We start from the raw sequence: 19018 nt of genomic DNA, 5'->3' as shown, positions 1-19018 counted from the left end.
AGACATTTAAATGAAGAGAACAGATCATTTCCAAGCAAGAACCAGCAAGGACTTCAGGCTCCCTGTTTGCATTCAGGTGAAAGGCTAATTATAAATCAGCTCTAACAGATCATTAGAGAGGTCCCGCCCAGGCTGTATGTTGCAACACTTCATTATCTGATGCTGGGTATTGGCCATCTGAAATACACACTGGCACTGGTTCATACAGACGGGTTGGGCCTGAGAGATCAACAGAGTAGGAGTCCCCAGAACTGTGTGGCATGGCCACTGCTAATAACAATCAAAATAACATTGCCTTATATTGTAGAACACTTTGTTCAATGTGCTTTCATAGACATTGGTGATGATCCCCAACAACTCTATTGCCCTCATTTTATATAGTGTTAATATGAGTGCAAACTGAGTCTGAGTGAGGTTAACTGACCTGACCAAGGGTGTATGGCTGCAATCTGGACACCTCCAACTGTGGACCTCACCATGCTCTGTACCTTCTTGGGGTAGCCAGCCTCCAAGGTGGGCCCAAAGATCCCTGCATCCTGGTATTCACGTCCTTGTATGGTCCCCTCCCTCATTGTTCCAGGGTTCGTCTGGGTGACCAATAACATACAGCAGAAGTGATGTATGTCACTGCTGGGATTAAATTGTAAAAGACTGGGCCTTCTGTCTTGGATTCTCTCTCTCTCTCTCTTTCTTCATCTCCCTCTCCCTCTCCATCTCTCCAATCTCTTGCTTTGGGAGAAGCCAGCTGCCATGTCATAAGTAACTCTATGGAGAGGCCCCCATGACAAAGAACTGAAACCTTTGCCCATCAGCCAGCAAGGAGCTGAGGCCTGCCAACAACCCCCTGAATGAGCTTGTAAGCGACTCAAGCCCAGTCAAGTCTTGAGGTGACTGCAGCCCCTTCTGACATGCAACCTCATGAAAGGTCGTGAGCTTGAGGGAAACCTCATAAAACATCCTGAGTCAGGACCACCCAACTAAGCTGCTCCCAGATGTCCGGTTCTTAGTAACTGTAAGATTGTAAATGTTCATTGTTTTAAGCTGCTAGATTTGAAGGTTATTTGTTACATGACAATAGATAACTAATATACCCTGTGTACTAGGAGGTAAGATGACCTCTGCCAGTGCCCCTCCCCTCATCTCTCAAACCCTCCTCTGCCCTGGATTGTTCCAGTGAACAAAATTCCACCACAGGTGATTCATCTATTTGGGTTAACCATGACCATCTTCACAGGCCTCTTATAAGGAAAATGCCCCTGGGAGATGAAGTCACTACTTAAGAAGTATCCTTTTTTAAAAATATCTTTTTCGATTTTTATAGGGAGCCATTTATACGTGGCCCTACATTTTTTAAAATTGAGAACTGTATGCATATTGGGCAAGACTCAACTATGGGTCAAGTATATATGGGATCTTTTGTGCTTCTCTGTTTTCCTTAGTTCCCTGTGATGCCCTAGTTTTGTGACATAATTTTAGTGGAAGTTAAAGTTGAGCATCTCAAAATAACACGCTGGATCCTACCACACCAGACGCTAGTGCACACGAGCAGACGGTAGGCAGGCTGTGGTGGCGTGTCAGGGGAGGAAGTGGCCGGCAGAGAGGACCCTTTGCCTTGCTGTTCACGGGAGCTTCCTAATCACGTGAAGTTTATTTTCCTAAAATATCTCAGATGAGGTTGGGGGTGTTTTGGGTCTGATGAGGATGTGGGGTATCATGGTGTGGATGGGAAGCATCCTTAGTATGAGTTTATTTATTAAATCCGTTTTCTTTATGACAGCGTGAAAGTTCTGGATGACTGGGAGAATGGAAAAGCATAAGAAATGAGAGGCCCACAAAGGGGAAAAATAAACTTTGATGGGATATTGCAGATCTGCTCGGGGCCCCTTTCTCCTGCTCTCAGCTAGCTGTCTGGAGGAAAAGGCCTCAGAAATAAGCCTGACGAAGACATCTGATTGTGAATTTCGATCCTGTCCAAAGGGATATTTGTATTTAAGAAAGAAGAAAGCTTTAAAACAAAGGAACATAAATAGAGGAATTTCAGGCATCAAGTGAGGACAGAGTGGAGGGATGTTTGAGGGGCAGAGTGAATTTCCTAGGCTCTTAGACTTGGTCTTTAGAACTCTGCCACCAGCATGACCAACTTGAGGGTGAGGTGCTCACGTTTACAGAGCTGAGTGGCCCAGGACCCAGGTCAGACTGCCTGAGTGGGAATTTGGGCTCTTATGGCTGTGCGGTCTTGAGCAAATAACTTAGCCTTTCTGGATTATCCTCATCTATAAATGGGTAGAATGATAGTTCCTACCTCATATGTTGGTGGGAGGTTTAGAATGAGATAATGCTTAGCACAGGCCTGCCATATGGTTAGAACAAAGGTTAGCTATTACAGCAACACTGTATTGTTGATATTATAGCTACATATAGTATAATAATATTAATTCCAGTAAAGTTAGTTAATTATAGCAGTATTAATATATTACAGCTCTATGATCATATGCTATAAAGTCTCCATGCCATAAGCAGAGATCATGTTTTAGGTTTCATCCACCTCCCCACTTCCCCTACCTGCCCTTCACAAAGAGTGGAGCAGACAGACTTGAGGATCTCGCAGGAACTGAGAGCCGAGTGGGCCCCAGGCCACGTGGGTGAGGGCGGTTGTGCTTTCGGTTGGAAGTATTTGAGCCTGTCTCTGCTGTCCGAATCTGGGCGGTACCTCTGCTCTTGGCAGGCACAGTCCCTCTCTGGGGTTGAGAAGGTGGAACAATGGGTGCTCTGTTGCTTGCTGGGACCATCTCAAGATATCCAACTTGGTCGGAAATGCAGCTATGGAGAGCGGGGTCTGGGCTCCAGGTCATGTGTGAAAGTGCGGGCAGAGAGGCCTCCCAGTCTCCAGGTCGGCTGGCACCCCAGGAAGGGTCAACCTAGAATCATGCGGCAGGCAGCGTTTCTGGCACCACTGAGCTCTAACGGGGATAAACAGTTCTGCGGTGGCCCAGCCCTCTTGTGATGACAGCCTGCGGTCAGTCCCAGGGCCAGGGGGAGGGACAGTGCTGTGTGTCCCTGGTCAGGCAATGGCAGGTTCCCACTAAAGCCTGGATCTCTGATTCTTGACCCTGTATTTGTGCCACCCACTAAAAATGGGGCCAAGGGGGCAGGACTGTGGAGTTGTTGCTGCCTGACTGGAACCAGTATTTAGCAGAGCTATCACTGAGGAATCCATCAGGAATTTGCTCTCTGGTGTATGGGGGTGAGGTGGAGAGGGACAGGTTAAACTAACCCTGGTACCTCTTGTGTTGCAGGTAGTCTGCCAGGCACTTCACATTCATTTTGTCTCTTACACTTCACAACCAAGGTAGTGGTATCATTATTCCCACCTTACAGGCCAGGAAACTGAGGCTCAGAGAAGTCAAGCGACTTGCCCAAGATGACACAGCCAGTAAGAAGTAGAGTCAGGATTAGAATCTGGGACTGTCTGGCTCAAACCCCCGTGCTCCGACCACTCTCTGGCATTGCCTTGCTGCACTAAGACACTATTATTTCTGCCTTGTGTTTGGGGGGCACTGTCATCTCTTAAAATGCCAGCTTCCGGCTTCCAAGCTTCAAGGCTTTCTTGGGCTATCAGGACGGGGCTGTGTGGACAAGACATCTGTCCTCCTGTGGCCATGGCTGTCAGGAGCTGTCAGGATTGGGCGGCACTCCCTTCGGACATGGCTCCCTTTCCCTGTTCTTAAAGGGCATTTTGGTCCTTCACCTCCAGATTTTAGAGGCTAAATTTGAGAGTAACTTGGAGGCTGCAGTCTGGAAATCCAATCCCCTGTGAACTCCATTCATTCCCAGCTATGTAAAGGATCACTTTCTCCTTAGCAGGTGAGCTGCGGTCAGACTTCCACCTGGGTGTAATTACAATCCTCTGCACTTCAGGCTCCTGGCTCTCAGAGACCTGAAGTTTTTGCAAGTACCTCTCCCCTCCCTAATAACTGGTTGGCAGCCGTTCATCAGAGCCCGAAGCCACAAGGTAACACCTCTCCTCGCTGCCTCCCTCTCCCTGTTGCTCTGGAGACGAATCAGGGCTCCACCCACTCCTGGTCCCAGGTTCAGAGAGCTAGAGATTATGATGTGGAAAAATATTTCTCCATATTTCATTGTTATGTTTTAATTTATGTTCATCTGGAGAGTGGCAGATTAGAGGTTGTGAAACTATCAGGGAAAAACAGCTTCTAAAAATACAAGTGTTGCCTGCATGATGGGCCAGATTTGGAAAGAGGGCGTCTTGCATTTTCTCTTGAGGTGAGAAGACAACAGGGTAATTATCCAATGAACGGTGCTGGCTCTCAGAGGAGCAGCAGTGCCAAATATTCGTGATGCCTATCCGCCCACTCAGCTACAAAGGGGCACTCGAGAGCCCTGTAAATAATATCTCTAGATTAGCTGGAGGGGATGTGCGGCTTCAGAAAATGGACAGCATCAATATTCTTTATTTCTTTCCTGGCAGAAACTCCAGTCATCTTCGTGGAGGTGACCCAGGCACTTGGGGGCACCGGGCTAGGAGAAGTTGTGAAGTGAGCTGAGCGTCACTGGCGCTAGTGCACGCCTCCTGCAGACCTCTCTCCCCGGCAGCTGTCCTGTGTGTGACCCTGGGCCTGCCATCTTGCCAACTCCACCTATGCTGAAGTCCTGACCCCATCACTCATATGGGCCTTTAGCAATTTTCCTAAACTGTCTGAGGTTGTTTCCCAGTTTTAAAAATGTATTGAGTATTAATCCCACTCTCTCATGTTGGTTTGGGGTAAAAGAAAGAATTAAGTATTGTGGAGGGCCTGGGACATGGCAAGGTCCCAATGAATATAATTTTTCTTCATAATATAATCAGGTGGGTTACAGCTGGCAAAGCTACTTAATAGGGTGCTTGAATGAATCACAAATAGCTGAGTTTCAGGCCATGGTGAAGATATTTTGGGGCAGGTGAAACTTTCTGGTGTAGTTCAAATTCTATGGAGACAACTGTCTTTTCAGCTTATTTGTAGGGTCAGCTCTGTATTGTCCTGAAGGGGAAGAAGGCCAAGAGGGACCACAGTTATAGTTTTTATAGTTTATAGTGCTCTTGCAAATGCACACTCAGCTTTATCAAGTAGCCATCAAAGCCACATGCATTTTGCAGATAACAACACGGGAGGTCAAGATTAAGCCCCTTCTCCAGTGGTAGGACAAGGACTCCTGAATCCTGTCTTCCTCCCCTCAGTAAGATGTCATGGGGAATGCATCCCTAGGTTGTCAGAAGACGTGGGGTGTGGCCCTCACAGAGGGGGTCCCAGGCATTGCCAAAAGGAATTATTAAGGGGAAGAGCCTTGCTCATCTGTAGAATCATTTTACTACAAGACTACAAAAAATCCCAGGATTTCTTCTGTCCTGGAACTTCTCCCCCTCCCAAGACCTGGTTCCTTTGTGCTGAAGGCCCCTAGCCTGGGCTTTACTCCTCTGGCGTATTTCAGAGGATGGGTCAGGTCAGAGAGGCAGCCCCTGGTGATTCCAGGCAGAATAGAACTTGGGGTTCAGTGTTTTCCTTCCAAGGAGCCTAACTCTGAAAGCAAGGCATTCCCACAGGTTGCCGGGGTGGGACGGATATGAGAGTGACGATTCCAAACATGCAGCATAGTGCCTAGCACCTGATAGGGGCTTAAATAGCTCTTGGATGCATGGCATGGAGAGGAGACTGAGGCATTTGGTGGCTACGTGTAATTTAGCCCAACCCAGTGTGGGCACTGGTCTCTGAGAACCATCCGATTCCTGAATTGGGAGGAGAATTAGGGATTGAGTAAGGCTACTTCCTTACTTTACCAATGAGGAAACTGAGGCCCAGGGTTGCACAGCGACCTGCCCCAGGCTACCTGGTCACTTGGAGGCAGAGCTTGGCTTGCTTGACCTCCAGCCTCCTTGCCACACCCTCACAATGCTCCCGGAAACAGGATTTCATGATGTCTCCATGGTGGACACAGATTACCTCAAACCTCACAAATACCTCAGCTGGATTTCCTTAAAATAACTGTTGTGATCAACTTAATGTGTTAGAGGTACTGGGAGTGGGTGGGGGAAAGAAAATCCTGTTAAGCCTGCTAACTGCCCATTTATTTCAGTCCCGGATCCTGAGAAAGCCGCTTATGAGTGATTGTGTGCGCTCTGGAAAGGCCATTATTAGGCAGCCTGTTTGGGCCGCACTGTTCTGGACCAAGAACCACCAGGTAGGAAGTAATATGACCGACAACCGAGAAACAAAAATACAGTCAGTTTTAAGTGACAAATCTGGAAGCTCTTTATTCAGGAACTGTCTTTTGCTTAAGCAACATGGTAGAATGCCTAGATTGACTATACAGTTTTTTCGTTTTTAAAAGTTTTAAGTGTGCAATAAAAACAATACCATTACCACTACTAAAAATAGTAGCTACTGTTTATCAAGCACTTACTATGTCCCAGACACTGTGCTAAGAGTTGTACACGCATTCTCTGCATTTAATCCTCACAACGAAGCCTGTGAACTCTGGATAATACCCTTAGCCCCATTTACACAGGAACAGAATGGAAGTTCTGCGAGGTTAAGTCATTTACCTACTTGAGACTTAGTTACTAAATAGTACAGCTGGGACTCAAACCCAGGGGTGCTGGGCTCTAAGACCCGGAGCCTCACTCACCAGGGTTCTGAAGTCAGCATGTGTGTGTGGTCAGAGCCACCCTTGAAAATCTCTCAATCACTCATCAAGTATGGGGTTCAGCTAATATTTTCCCAGCTGATCATCAGATGAAGGCATTTCCCTAAGTTTAGGGGCGAGGTTGTGGGAAAAATAAGTGTTTTTGTATGCTAGAATTATACTCAGTGCAGCAAGATGCTCACACGACGAGGGGCACACAGGAGGAAAGTGTGCCCCATCTCCCTCTTCACACCCACAGTGGGCACATGCTCACCATGGACTGGAGAGTGGAACCAGCCCCTTGTTTATTATCATTATTGTTATTTCCCTCTCTCGGGCTTGCTCACTGCTTGGTTGTTTGCTTGCCAAGCACTTAGAGTTGAATTCTTTCAAGTTAAATTCATCTAGGAAGGGATTCTACTAAATTATCCCCCAAGCTTCCAGCTGGCAAATGAGACAAACAAATAAAGAGCAAAACAAGTTCTTTGGCTTCCATGGGCCAGAGTTCAGTCTTTCTCAGGCATGAACTTTGCTCATGTGCTTCTTTAGTGGTTGCCCTCTGACTGCTTTGCTTCCCCCGTCTGACTGCTGGGTGGTAGGAGCCGTCCTCTACCCTGCTCCCTCTGAGTCTGTGCTCTATCATACATTCATTCCACGAGAACTGACTGCACGCAATGCCCAGAACTCGAGGATGCAGGACAGAGGAAGAACCAGTGTATACAAGACAGCTTGGACTCTTGCTGGGCATGCAGTAAGCTAAGGTGATCCAGGCACCTAACTAGGGCAACCCGCTGTCCTGGTTTACACGGGGCTGCCTGATTTAGCACCAGGAGTCCCTCAACCCAGGAAATCCTTCAGTCCCAGCAAACTGGGACAGCTGGTCACCCTACACCCAGCCTGAGGAGACATGGAACGGATGCTCCAGGTGAGACTGCTCCAAAGAGTAGGACCTCTCCAGGAACATAAAAGAGAGAGAGCGGAGGAGCCAGGCAGAGGGACAGACACAAGCAAAGGGACAGCGGCATGAAAGAGTAGCATGGGTAGAGTAGAGGGTCCATGTCAAGGAGTGGTAGGATAGGAGGCACGAAGCTTGTGCTTAGTTATGCTGTGGGCTGTCTATTCTCTGGAACCTACTTCTAGGAAGAACAAGGAAATGCTGGGTGCCTGATACTTGGGAGGTGCTTCACTAGACGAATTCTGGAGACAGAAGGAGAAGTGTGTTGTGTGGGGCACACCTACTTTGGGTCCAGCAGTCCTCGTCAGCATGCCTTGCTGATGCCCTCACATGGCATGGGCTTCAGAACCGCTCATTGTTACTCAAGTTCACATCCCTAATCTACTTGGTGAGTAACCTCAATGCCATTGAGAAGAAGGAGCCCCACTTTTCCCTCAGTGTCACCAGGAAGGCAGCATTGGGTGTCAGTGGGCCCTCCCACTTACCACCTGAATGACTGGCCAACTCTGGACCTTCTCTGACCCTCAGTAATCTACAAAACAGGGATGGCAATAGCTTCCTTGCAGGGACATTGTGAGGTCCAAATAAGAAAATGTCCACATAAGTACCTGGTACAGCATCCAGCACATAAAATGTATTTGGAGGAAGTGACGTTCAAGCTGAATCTCCGAGGAGGAGTTCTCCAGGTGAAGCAGGAGGGAAAAGACGCTCAGACAACTGGGCTCAGCACATATGAAGGCATGGAGCCCCGAAGGAGCCTGTGAACTAGGGGAGTGGTGAATGGTGTGTATGGCTGTTGCATGGGCTTCTCCCCACCTCCAGTGCTCCCTGACCTAGAATCTTCAGAGCCATATTTGACACCTCCTCTCCTCACCCCTCACAATCAGTCACCATTTCCTGTTGATGCTACCTCCTAAGTCTCTCTTGAATATACTTTTATCCACCCCCACCCCCATCCAGGGACCATCGCTCTCTCCTGGCTACTGCCTCCCCGTGGGTCTCCCTGCTTCCACCCTTGCCCCCTTCCAGTCCATTCTACGTACCAGCAGCCAGAGTGATCGTTGGATAATGCAAAGCTGATGCTGTCATTCCTCTGCCAGTGCCCTTTGCTAGATTCCTATTGTTCTTGGGGCACGCAGCCACAAGACAACCCTTGGCCTGTAGGGAGGGTGCTGAAGGATATGGTCCCCGCCCACTTTTCAGCCGCCCCTTGAGCTCTTTTCCTCCTTCTCTCTACCCTCCTCCCACGGTGGTTCTACTCAGGTCCTAGAACACATCTCACTCCTTCTCCACCCACAACCTTGACTTGCAACCCACTTCCTCCTCGTTAGCCTAGTTAATTTCTACTCATCACTTAGGTTTTAGTGTAACTGTCACTTCCTCTCTGTGTTCTGTAGCATTCTCAGCCAGTGTATTCCATTTGCCGCTGATTTTAGTTAAGTATCTTTGAATTTGGGGGAGAAGGTGTTTTGAGAGGCAGTGTAGTCCAATGGTAGGAGCATGAGCTTGGGAAGCCAGAGTGACTGGGCTCAGAACCTGTTGCTGACCCTTACTGGCTGTGTGACCTTATCTACCCACCTGGGGCCTCAGTTTCCCCATCAGTACAAAGAAATAATAATAGTATCCATCTCAGGGAGTTGTTGTGAGGATTAAATGAGTTCATATTGGTAACCCCATGTCTGGCCCGTAATAAGTACTATACTGGCATTTGTTACATAAATAAAATGAATACCCCACGAGGATTTTGCTCAAACTCCAAGTGTGGCATCTATCATGTTGCATTTAATCAGACGTGCTTGTCTCCCCTTCCCCTCAACTATAAGGTCCTTTTGAGGACAGGGACTATGGCTTAGGCATCTCTCTGTATGCTGGTGCCCAGAAGAACGCCCAGGGCACAGTGGGTATTAACAAACAGAGTTGGAAAGGAATAACACACCATGAAGAAGAGTTGAAATGGCAATGAGAGAACCATATCCTAGAGACAGGCCTCATGCTTAACTTTGCCCTCCTCCATTAGAATGACAGCTCACAAGATGGGTCAGAGGGGCCAATTACCCCAGGTTTGAGTGGCCTGCCCTCTTGGGGAGACTCAACACCACTGGGAGATTCACCCAAAATTTCCATAGAAATTTTCTCAAACAGCTCAGTCCTCAAGAAGAGAGCTCACATTGGACATAAATTTTAAAAAACAGACAATAAAACTCAAGGAGTGATCTGGAATGGCTGGGAATGTCACTTTAAAATGCCCTTTTTAAGTATGGAGGGAATTAAGATACTTGATTAATAGATAAATCTCCCTGAGAATAAATTAGAAAATACTCAGTTTTCTTGCTTCAATAGCACTTTTCGCAGAGCTATTAAATTACCAATACTAAGGAAAAAAAGAAGACTCATTAAAAAATTGATTTAGGACAACTTGCTAAGAGATATTTTTACTCAATTAACATGGTATTATTGGAGGCAGCTGTGCTCTTTAACTCCCCAAATTCACTTAAAAAATAGATGGAGAACCATCTTTGTACTTTATATCTGTGATTTATTTTTGGGAATGGAGTCTGTACGCTGAATGGTGATAAGGCACTGAGAGAGATACAGCAAAGGGACACAGGTTACCCCCTTGTATCCTGACAACAGGCTCCTCTCCCACCCCCACCCACGTCTCTAGTGGTGTCTGTGTATGTGTGTGTGTGTGTGTGTGTGTATTCCTGAGAAACTTCTGCCAGGTACAAAATCCCCTTCTATCTTCAGTATCATAGGAGTCACCCTAAATTGCAATGTGTCAATTGCTTATTTGCCAAATATTAGATCAGAGCCCCCTGGAGTTGGAAGGATTCTTAGAATAGCTCTCCCCAGTTGCCACTTTACTGGTCTGCAAAACTTTTGTTACCAATGGGGACCTCTTAATCTTTAGTAACTTGGCATTTGACAGAGGGAGTGTTATATCTGATACTCTACATAGTCCATATGATTTGTGTTTCATTTCAGTAATGATAAAAATGGATTAAAGATAATTTAAAATATTTACTGCCTTTTTGAAGAATTTAGTTACTTAGTTGGTGAGCATTGAAGAATTTAGTAAATTCTACACCTACATCATTTTGTAAGTAGGGAGGTCATAGCTTCGGTGGGAAATCACAGTCACCACCTAGAGACCCACTGGGTGAAGGGCTCCCCTAAAACACCCCCGACATGAGGTTATAAGGCCGCCAGGGTCTGAGGACTCATCCACCCAATCTGCACAAGGCTCATGATAAGGAGTTAATTGCTCAAGGAGGCCCAGTTAGTGGTAGAGTCAGGTCTCAAACTAGGCTTCCTGACTCCTAACCCTGAACCCTTTCACAAGTCCCCAAGCCCAGGGTGAGGGACTGGTGTTGATTGTTAGCATAATGACACGCCACGTAGTTTTTCCACTTGCTGTAGATGTTGACAACAGAATGTTGCCTCAGAAACATGAGATGTACTCATCAGGGGGCTGGAGGGGACATCCAGGGGTCTTGTGGTCTCCTGCTGCCTCCAGGAACACTGCTCAGTGTGGAAGGGCCCAAGCAGAGGAGGGGAGGGGGGCCTGGAGCTCTAGCGGCGGCAGCAGCTCCATGCACCTGCTAAGTGCCCCGCCTGCTTTTCATGAACCGTTTCTTACCCTTACAGCCTAAGAGGTAGGTATTACTTGCCCATTTTCCAGATGAAGCAATGAGGCCCAGAGAGGTTGTGTAACTTATCGAAGACTTGAGTCTGCCTGACTCTAAAGCCTGAGGAAGCTCTTCCAATGTCTCCATACAAGTAGACAACCCTGTCCAAAAGTGGACGTGTCTGTGTGAAGAGAGGATAGAGCATCAGCTGGAGAGGGGAGATGAGGTGCATGAAAGTTTTCCCCAGTTCACTTTGTTATAATTATTTTTAAGAGAATGCCTACAGTGCATGGACTACCTCTGAAAGGGGACAGGAGAAAGGGCTCCCATTAGCTGCCTCTGGGGTGAAAACTGGGAGGCTGGTGCTGGGAGGGAGACTCTTTACCATACACTGTTTTGCACCTTTTATAATTTTGTATGTGTGAATGTATCACTTTATTAAAAATAAATAAAATTTAAATTTAAAAAAGGAAAAGAAGAGAAAGATAATGCATGCACTTGCTAAAGAATTTAGTCTGTGCAAATGGGAATACAGAACACAGTGACAAATCTCCTCCTGCTTCTGACCCCCAGGCCCTCCTGGCCCCTCCGCCCCAGTCAGCCATTGCTATTGCTCTAGAGACACCTTATACACATACAAGCACACATGTGCCCATGTCCTCTTTTTACATAAGTTGGATTAGGCCATACATACTGAGTGGCGTCTTGTTTTTTCACTTAATATATCTTGGAGGATATTCCACCTAAGTGCATACAGGTCTACCTCATTCATTTTAAAGGCAGCATAGTGTTCTTCTATGTGGATGTACCAAGATTTATTTATCCAGTTCCCTGTTAATAGACATTTAAATTTTTTCCAGTCTTTTGCTACTATTGATAACCCAACAGTGAATATTCTTACTATGTCTTTCCACACATGTGCAGGTCAATCTGTAAGATAAACATTTAGAAGTGCAATTGCTAGCTCAAAGGATATTCGTGTACCTTTAATTTTTTAAAATTGTATGTGCAGTTTAAAATTTGAGAGACATTGCCACGCTGTCCCCTGAAGAGGTTGTACAGTTACCCTTCTACCACAAGGCATGAGGATGTTGGTTCCTCGCAAACACGAAGGGTTGTCGCCAAGTGGGACAAACTTTCTATGGAAGAAAAGTCTTTAGAGACACAGTGTGTTCAGCTGAGAGCTGCAAGGATGGGTGCAGCGGCCTCTCTAGGGCAGCAGCGGGAACTTGAGCATCTGCCCCTCTCCCTGGGGGCTGGGCTTTCCCCCATCAGTCAATCTGTGGCTATTTATGGAGCATCCATTATGTGCCACGCACTTTACCAGGAGCTGTAGGCGTCACCAGGAATCAAAGACTCTGGACCTGCCTGCAAGAAGCTTGTGATCTAACTGGGCAGCTAAGAAATCCCTGATGAGAAGAGAAGCAACAATACAAGGCCATGAGCCCAAGTTTTAAGTGAGGCTTATGGACAACAAATGTCTTAGGAGTTTGGGAAGTCAGATCACTTTTAGCCAATGTGATCTTGTAGAGGCTTCTCAGAGGAGGCAGAATTTGATGCTAGCCTTGAGGAATGGGAGAGAGTTTGCTGGGCCAAGAGGAAGAAGATGGGTGTTAGAGGTGGGAGACAGATTCTTAATTCTTAGGCAACAATTAATTTGTGCTGATCACATGTCAGATACGGTGTGAGACACTCATTCATTCATTTGCTCAAATAACATGTACTGCATGCCTATTGTGGGCCCGGCACTGTCCTAGGAGCCTGGGAAACTTAGATTCTAGGCATTCTCATATTTGTATGCCTCATTTTACAGAGAAGCAAAGTGAGGCCCTGGGAGGTTAAATGACTTGCCCAAGGTCACTCAGCTACTGTGTGGCCAAGCTGGGGGTTTGACGTGGGTCTTTTGATCCTAATTGTGGTGATTTCACTTGCTAACTGCTGGAGGGCAAAGGTGCAGAAGGAGAAATGAACAAGACGCGTTTGGGAGACAAAATACAGGTCAGTCTATAAAAGACAAATTGGGCACCAGACCTGAGGTCTATTCTAGTTGTCCAAGCCACATACCCTTGTAACAAAACAATTCTGTAAGAAAAGATGACATTTCTGTGGTCTGAAATTTCATGTCTCATGCAAGTGGTATTTATTTTTTCCTGCAAATTACAATCCGCATTGACATTATTAAGGAAATCACATGGACCTAGCAGAAAATGAAGAATCCAGTTGATTATTTTTATTGCTATAGAAGTCCTTTGTAGGCGGGCTGGGCAGAGACCCAATTTCATTTGCTTGTAATATTGCAAATGCTGCTAATTGCCTGTCTTTGGTAAAGGATAGAGACAAAGGAACAATCAAAGGTATTTATTAGAAATTTTGTTTGGACAAATTAGCTTCACATTTCAGTGGCCCTCATCTCGGTGCAGAACACCAAAACTCCACGACAAACTAAATGACAGTCATGACATTACCTTTCCTATTGTTTGTACAGTTGTTTCTGGCAATGTCTCCAAAGTACCACTGAACAGATTATTTTCAGGCTGATTTTTTTTTGTTTTCTGCAGAGGTTGAACTATCGGTGGATTGCCATTCAATTCAATTTAGTAGTTATGACAGTTAGAATAACTGCATTGCATCTTAATATGTGAGTTTCATGCATAAGTCACGTTATTTGCCAAGCAATAAAGAGCAGAGAAGCTGCTAGGAGACTGAAAATCAGTGCTCAACAGGCAACTGGGTCTTATAGGTTGGAAAGTGGGAATTCATCAAACATCCAAGAGTCCACTGGACCCTGGCTTCAACTCTGGGGCCCAGAGCCCAACAGAATGTGGGCCACATTCTTGGTCCTTAATGAATCTTTATTGACATGACAGCCTTTTAATGCTCATAAAAGTTGCCTTAACTCTCTAGTCTGATGTACATTTTCCCATTCACTCATTCATTCATTTCTGAGAGTTCAGTTCTGTTGGAGGTAGGAAGAATCAAGCATGGTCTTTGCCCCTGAATTATAACACTGTAAATGTTACAAAACATGTGCACACTAATTTCTAGTAGTGCAAGGTGGGAAGTGGTCTGTGTCATGAAAACAATGCCCTTGAGAGAGGCGCATGCCATGGGCTAAGAACCAAAATCGGAGTTCAACTCTTGGCTCCTACACTTACCAACTATATGACCTGGGGCACTTTGTGTAACCTCCCTAGGCCCTAGTTTTCGATCTGTGAGATGGGGAGAAATCACAGTAATAGCTACATGATGGGGTTGTTAGAGGAGTAAATGAAAGAGAGCTTGTAAACTGCCTGGCACTCAGCTCAAGAAATGCAAGCTATCATAATAATAATAACAGTTATTGTTTATTCTTGGAGTTTAATCATTACTTTTAGCTTGGAGGCAAGGCAGGCAGTGGTGGGCATTATCGGAGAGGGCTTTCGGATGGGCCAGGCTTGGGTACACTGAGCTGTGGGGAGGAGGCAGGTCTTTGGGGGGTAGAAGCTAACAGCCGGAGCCTGGGCAGGAAGGTGTGGGGTGGGTGCAGGGTGCAGGTCCTTCTGCCTGGAGCAGGGGGAGGTGAGATGAGACTGGAAAGGTAGGAGGATCAGATCATGGAGGACTTGTGGACCCCTGCAGACTGGCATGTGGTTCGATCTTCCCCAAGAACCAGGCCAGTCCTCACAGGCCGAGGGGCAATGACATGGTGAAAATCAGTTGCTTGAGGCCTGCTTCCCCTGGAGATCAAGTATTCTATGCTAAAAATGAAATTCAGTTACTGCTTAGCTGGGCAATTCCCTCAATTAAAGGAAGCAGCAAACACAGGCATTTTCTAACGTCTACATCATCCATCTCTAGGACTGTGCGGGAGCTTCCAGCAGGGGCAGTCGGGGCAAATGGAGACGTGTCTTCCAAGGGCTTAAAGGGAGATTCATTATCAATGATTTTAAAACCTTTTATTTTCCTGTATGTGGAGTTTTGTGCCCTTTAAGATGACACAGTGAATATTTTTTCCCCCAAATTATTATCTTTCAAAAGAGTTTTGGCCCATAAAATGTCTGTGAGCCCCACTCACATCTTCTCTCTCGGCCTTTCCAGTTCTGTCCCCAGGACCCCGGTCCTTTGTGGTGAGCTGCTAAGCAGGCTTTCTGGAAAGCTGGGGCCCAGCTGCTGAACCATGGTGGGCGTGTCACCCCCGCTTCCTTCTTTCACTTCTTTCTTCAGCTCTAATGGGGCTCTTGGAGCCTCAGAAGCACCTTACCCTGTCCAAAGATATATCTTGGCAGAGCAAATCAAGGCAGATTTTGTTTAAAAAGGTGGGAGGTGGCTGAACCCTTTTCTTCCCTGGAATAAACTCTATAGACAACCTGCTGGCTTCATCACCGATGCCTGTAGACGACAGTTGAAGGGAAAATATCTTTAGAAGGAAAATGTTAAGGAGCCTGGGGGGAAGCTCCCACTCAGAGCTCGGCAAACACTGACGACCTGAACCCAGCGTGAGGCCTCTGTGGTGCAGGACTGACTGTTCTGAGACAGCGCCGCTCTTGATGGGCGCAGGTTGAGTTAGAATGAGTCTGATTGTTGGTGAGGTGCAGGAAGCACAGAAACGGAAGGGCTACAGAGTTCAAGACCAGATGGACTTTCCTCTGAGCGAACTGCTAACAGGCAGCAATTGTAGAACATTTTACAGCCCCCCAAACATGGGGACACACACCACTCATTTGATTCCAACCCCAGCCCTGTAAGGACGGAGGTCTCAGCCTTGTTTCATAGGAAACTGAGGCTCAGAGAGGCTAAATGGCTTGTTTAAGATGTCACAGAACCAGCACCTGGCAGAATCAGGGCTTCCGAGGGTCCAACTGCAAATGCTGTGCTCCTTCCATGACATCATGTTTCTGCCATTTGGCATGCAGCCATCAGAATGGGGCCCAGACCGGCCAACAGACTGACCCCGGGTATTCTAGTCCTAGCTCTGTGTGAATCACTATAACTGTTTGGGCCTCAGTTTACCCAGCTGCATGAAGGAGGGGACTGACTCCAGCTGACACCTGTGATGCTAGCCCAGGAGGAAGGCAAAACTACTTGGCACACAGAAGAAATCAGGAGGAACCAGTCCACATTGCTTCCTGTGAATTGCGTCCCTTGGAGGATGGTATGTAAAATGTGACATTAGACTAAATAGGACAGAAGATGAAGACTCCCAGCACCATGTGTTTCCCTGGATATCTCATTAGGTTCTGCTCTGAAAGAACCTGACCTGCTTTCTTCCCAAATGAGCTCTGGGGACCACCTGGCTCTCTGCGTATCAGAGACACGGAGAAACTGTGCTGATCACTTAGCCCTGCCGAGATTCAGTATCTATCTGTAAAATGGGGTCATTTGGGAATACCTTCCTCCCAGGGTTGTTGTGAGAAGTGAGACAATGCATGAACTCTGTTTGGCATGCTGCCTGGCATAAGAATTGTCCCCTAAATGATCTGTCACTTTTATTGCTAACATTTGTTCAGTGCTCACCCTGTGTCAGGCGCTGTGCTAACCACTTTATATAAATTAATTCACTCAATCCTTTCAGATGACATAATGCAGGTAAAGAGCTTCACATAGTTCCTGCCACATGGAAAATGCACAGAGTGGTACCTATTGTTATATAATGTCTTGCACAGTTAAACCTGCCCAGGTCTGGGCCCTGTCCTGGACTGCTGCTTTCATGGAGACCAATGCCATGACTTAGCTCATGTGGTCCTTCAATACCTCCATTTACTGGGAAACAGGAGGGGGACAGTCACCTCTGATTTGAGGGCAGGAGGGTCAGGGAAGGTGCGATGGAGAGAGGATACTTGAGTTGGGTCTTGAAGGAAGAACAGGAGTTTGTTAGGCAGAGGAGGGGAAGGAGGGGCAGAGGAGGGGAAGTTGGGCAGAGGAGGGGAAGCTGTAGGTCACTGGAGATGGTCAGCGAGCAGGCAGGGGGCTGATGGTGGAGGGCCTTGGCGGCCAGGCTAAGTTGCATCTTCTCCAGAGGCCATGAGGAGCTTTTGATGGATTTTAAGCAGGCAAGAAACATGATGAAATCTGCCTCTTTGAGAGATCACTGGGATTGCAGGGTGGAGGATGGATGGGAGAGGGCGACCTGCTAAGGGCCTAGAGCAGGAGTGCAGGGAAGAGGGGGTAGGCATGTGAAAAGGATAAAGGCATGGGGGTGTAGGGGTGTGTGAGAGACATAATGGGGTGAGGGTCAACTGGACTGACTGGCCAGATGTGGTGTGAGGGAGGGAGAGAAGTCCACAGTGACTTCCAGTGCTCTGCCTCGGGAAGGGCTAACTAGGGAGGGCTGAGAAGGGACCATCGGAGGCGGTGTTTGAGAAATCTTTAGTGTCCTCAGCAAGGGCAGTTCGGTAGACAGAGATGGGTGCCCCTCTGCTCTGGTGGCTGCCCTGAGGCCCTGAGTCCATGGGGACCTGGAAGCTGTTCCCTCATGCTTGTGGGGGTGGCCAGGAGACTCGCCGGCAGGCTTTGGCTGCCCCAGTGTGGGAGTGACTTTGTGTCCATGAGGGGATGAGGACTGTGTGCTGAGAGGGGAGTTGAGGGACCCTGAAGATATTTAGCCTGGGTGGGGGGTACTGAGATGGGTTGAGGAAAATGTCACCTTCACAGCAACCCTTCATGTCTTCATGGAGGAGATCTAGCTCTCTGTGTTCCCCAAAGCCAAACTCTGATACAAAAGGAGCTAGATCTGGGCTCAATATAAGGGAGACTTTGTTTCCTCATCTACAAGATGGCGACAAATTACCTACATCAAAGGTGGAGAAGGGTGGAAGGAGAAAGCATGTAAAGCACTCTTTACTGCTCCTGGCACAGAGGATGTGCCCCTGCAGGAACTGTCCCCTTCTCTTCCACCTAAGGTCCCCGTGCGCCTTTGCCCCAATCCCCTGCTGGAACTCTCAGCAGGAGAGGGACAGTTGCTTCATGATTGATGTAGAAAGACTTTGGGTCAAGTGGCTGAGGTGTTACCTTCCCACTCCAAGACTATACCATTCCTGGGTGAGTAGGTGGATCTGGTGTGGCTGCAACGTGTTTTACTTGACAATGAGTCATTAATAAAAAAGATGGTGAGTTTCCTTCTAATTGGATTTGCTTCCACACAAGAGAAAGAGCGTAAAACGGCTGTAGTCCACCAGGAGAACTGGGTGCCCGGCCCTGACTTGTCTAGGTTGGGGATGGTCAGGACCCTTGATCTTTCTGGAGCCAGCTTCGTGCACTGGAATGAGTGAGAGATTTGGGGTCAGGAACCTGGGATGTAGGCCCATCTTTGTCCCTTACCAGCTCTGTGACCTTGGACAAGTCGCCTAACCTCTAAGACTCACGTTCCTCCTTCTCAGCATTGTTTAAAGGATTGCAGGAGATGATGTATGCAAAGCCCCTCACTGTGCCTGGCATATAGCAAGTACACAGGAAATTTTAGTCAGATCTATAGCTGAACCAGCTGACGTGAGAAAACTATTAACTGGAACAGTTTCTTCTCCTCCTACCTCCCGGCTGCATCTTCAGATGCTGTCCTCAGACATTTCCTCTGGAGTTCTGTCTGTGGGTTGTCATTTTGTCTGCTTGCCTTTCATCCTCCTGAAGTCTCGCTAATCACACAGGAAGTGGGTGGGTAATGGGCTTCTCTGTTGTTCCACTGGCCTCCCCGTGAGTCTTACTGTTTTGCTTTCCTCACCACGGGGGCTTCTCACACCCTCTAATGACTGTTTTCCTTTCAGAAATGGCATATTTTTAGACA

General features: G+C 47.2%; 1 protein-coding gene across 2 annotated transcripts in view; it reads right to left on the bottom strand.

Moving 5' to 3' along the window:
- Nucleotides 1–19018, bottom strand: part of LIPC (lipase C, hepatic type) — a 165032-nt gene that overhangs the window by 84531 nt on the left and 61483 nt on the right. The window lies entirely within an intron of this gene.

Source organism: Ceratotherium simum, chromosome 3 (genome assembly GCF_057802395.1).
Source record: "Ceratotherium simum simum isolate JZ-2026a chromosome 3, ASM5780239v1, whole genome shotgun sequence".
In the NCBI taxonomy this organism is placed as follows: Eukaryota; Metazoa; Chordata; class Mammalia; order Perissodactyla; family Rhinocerotidae; genus Ceratotherium; species Ceratotherium simum.
Note: the sequence above shows the minus strand (reverse complement) of the source record. Positions and strands in the feature narration are given on the sequence as shown.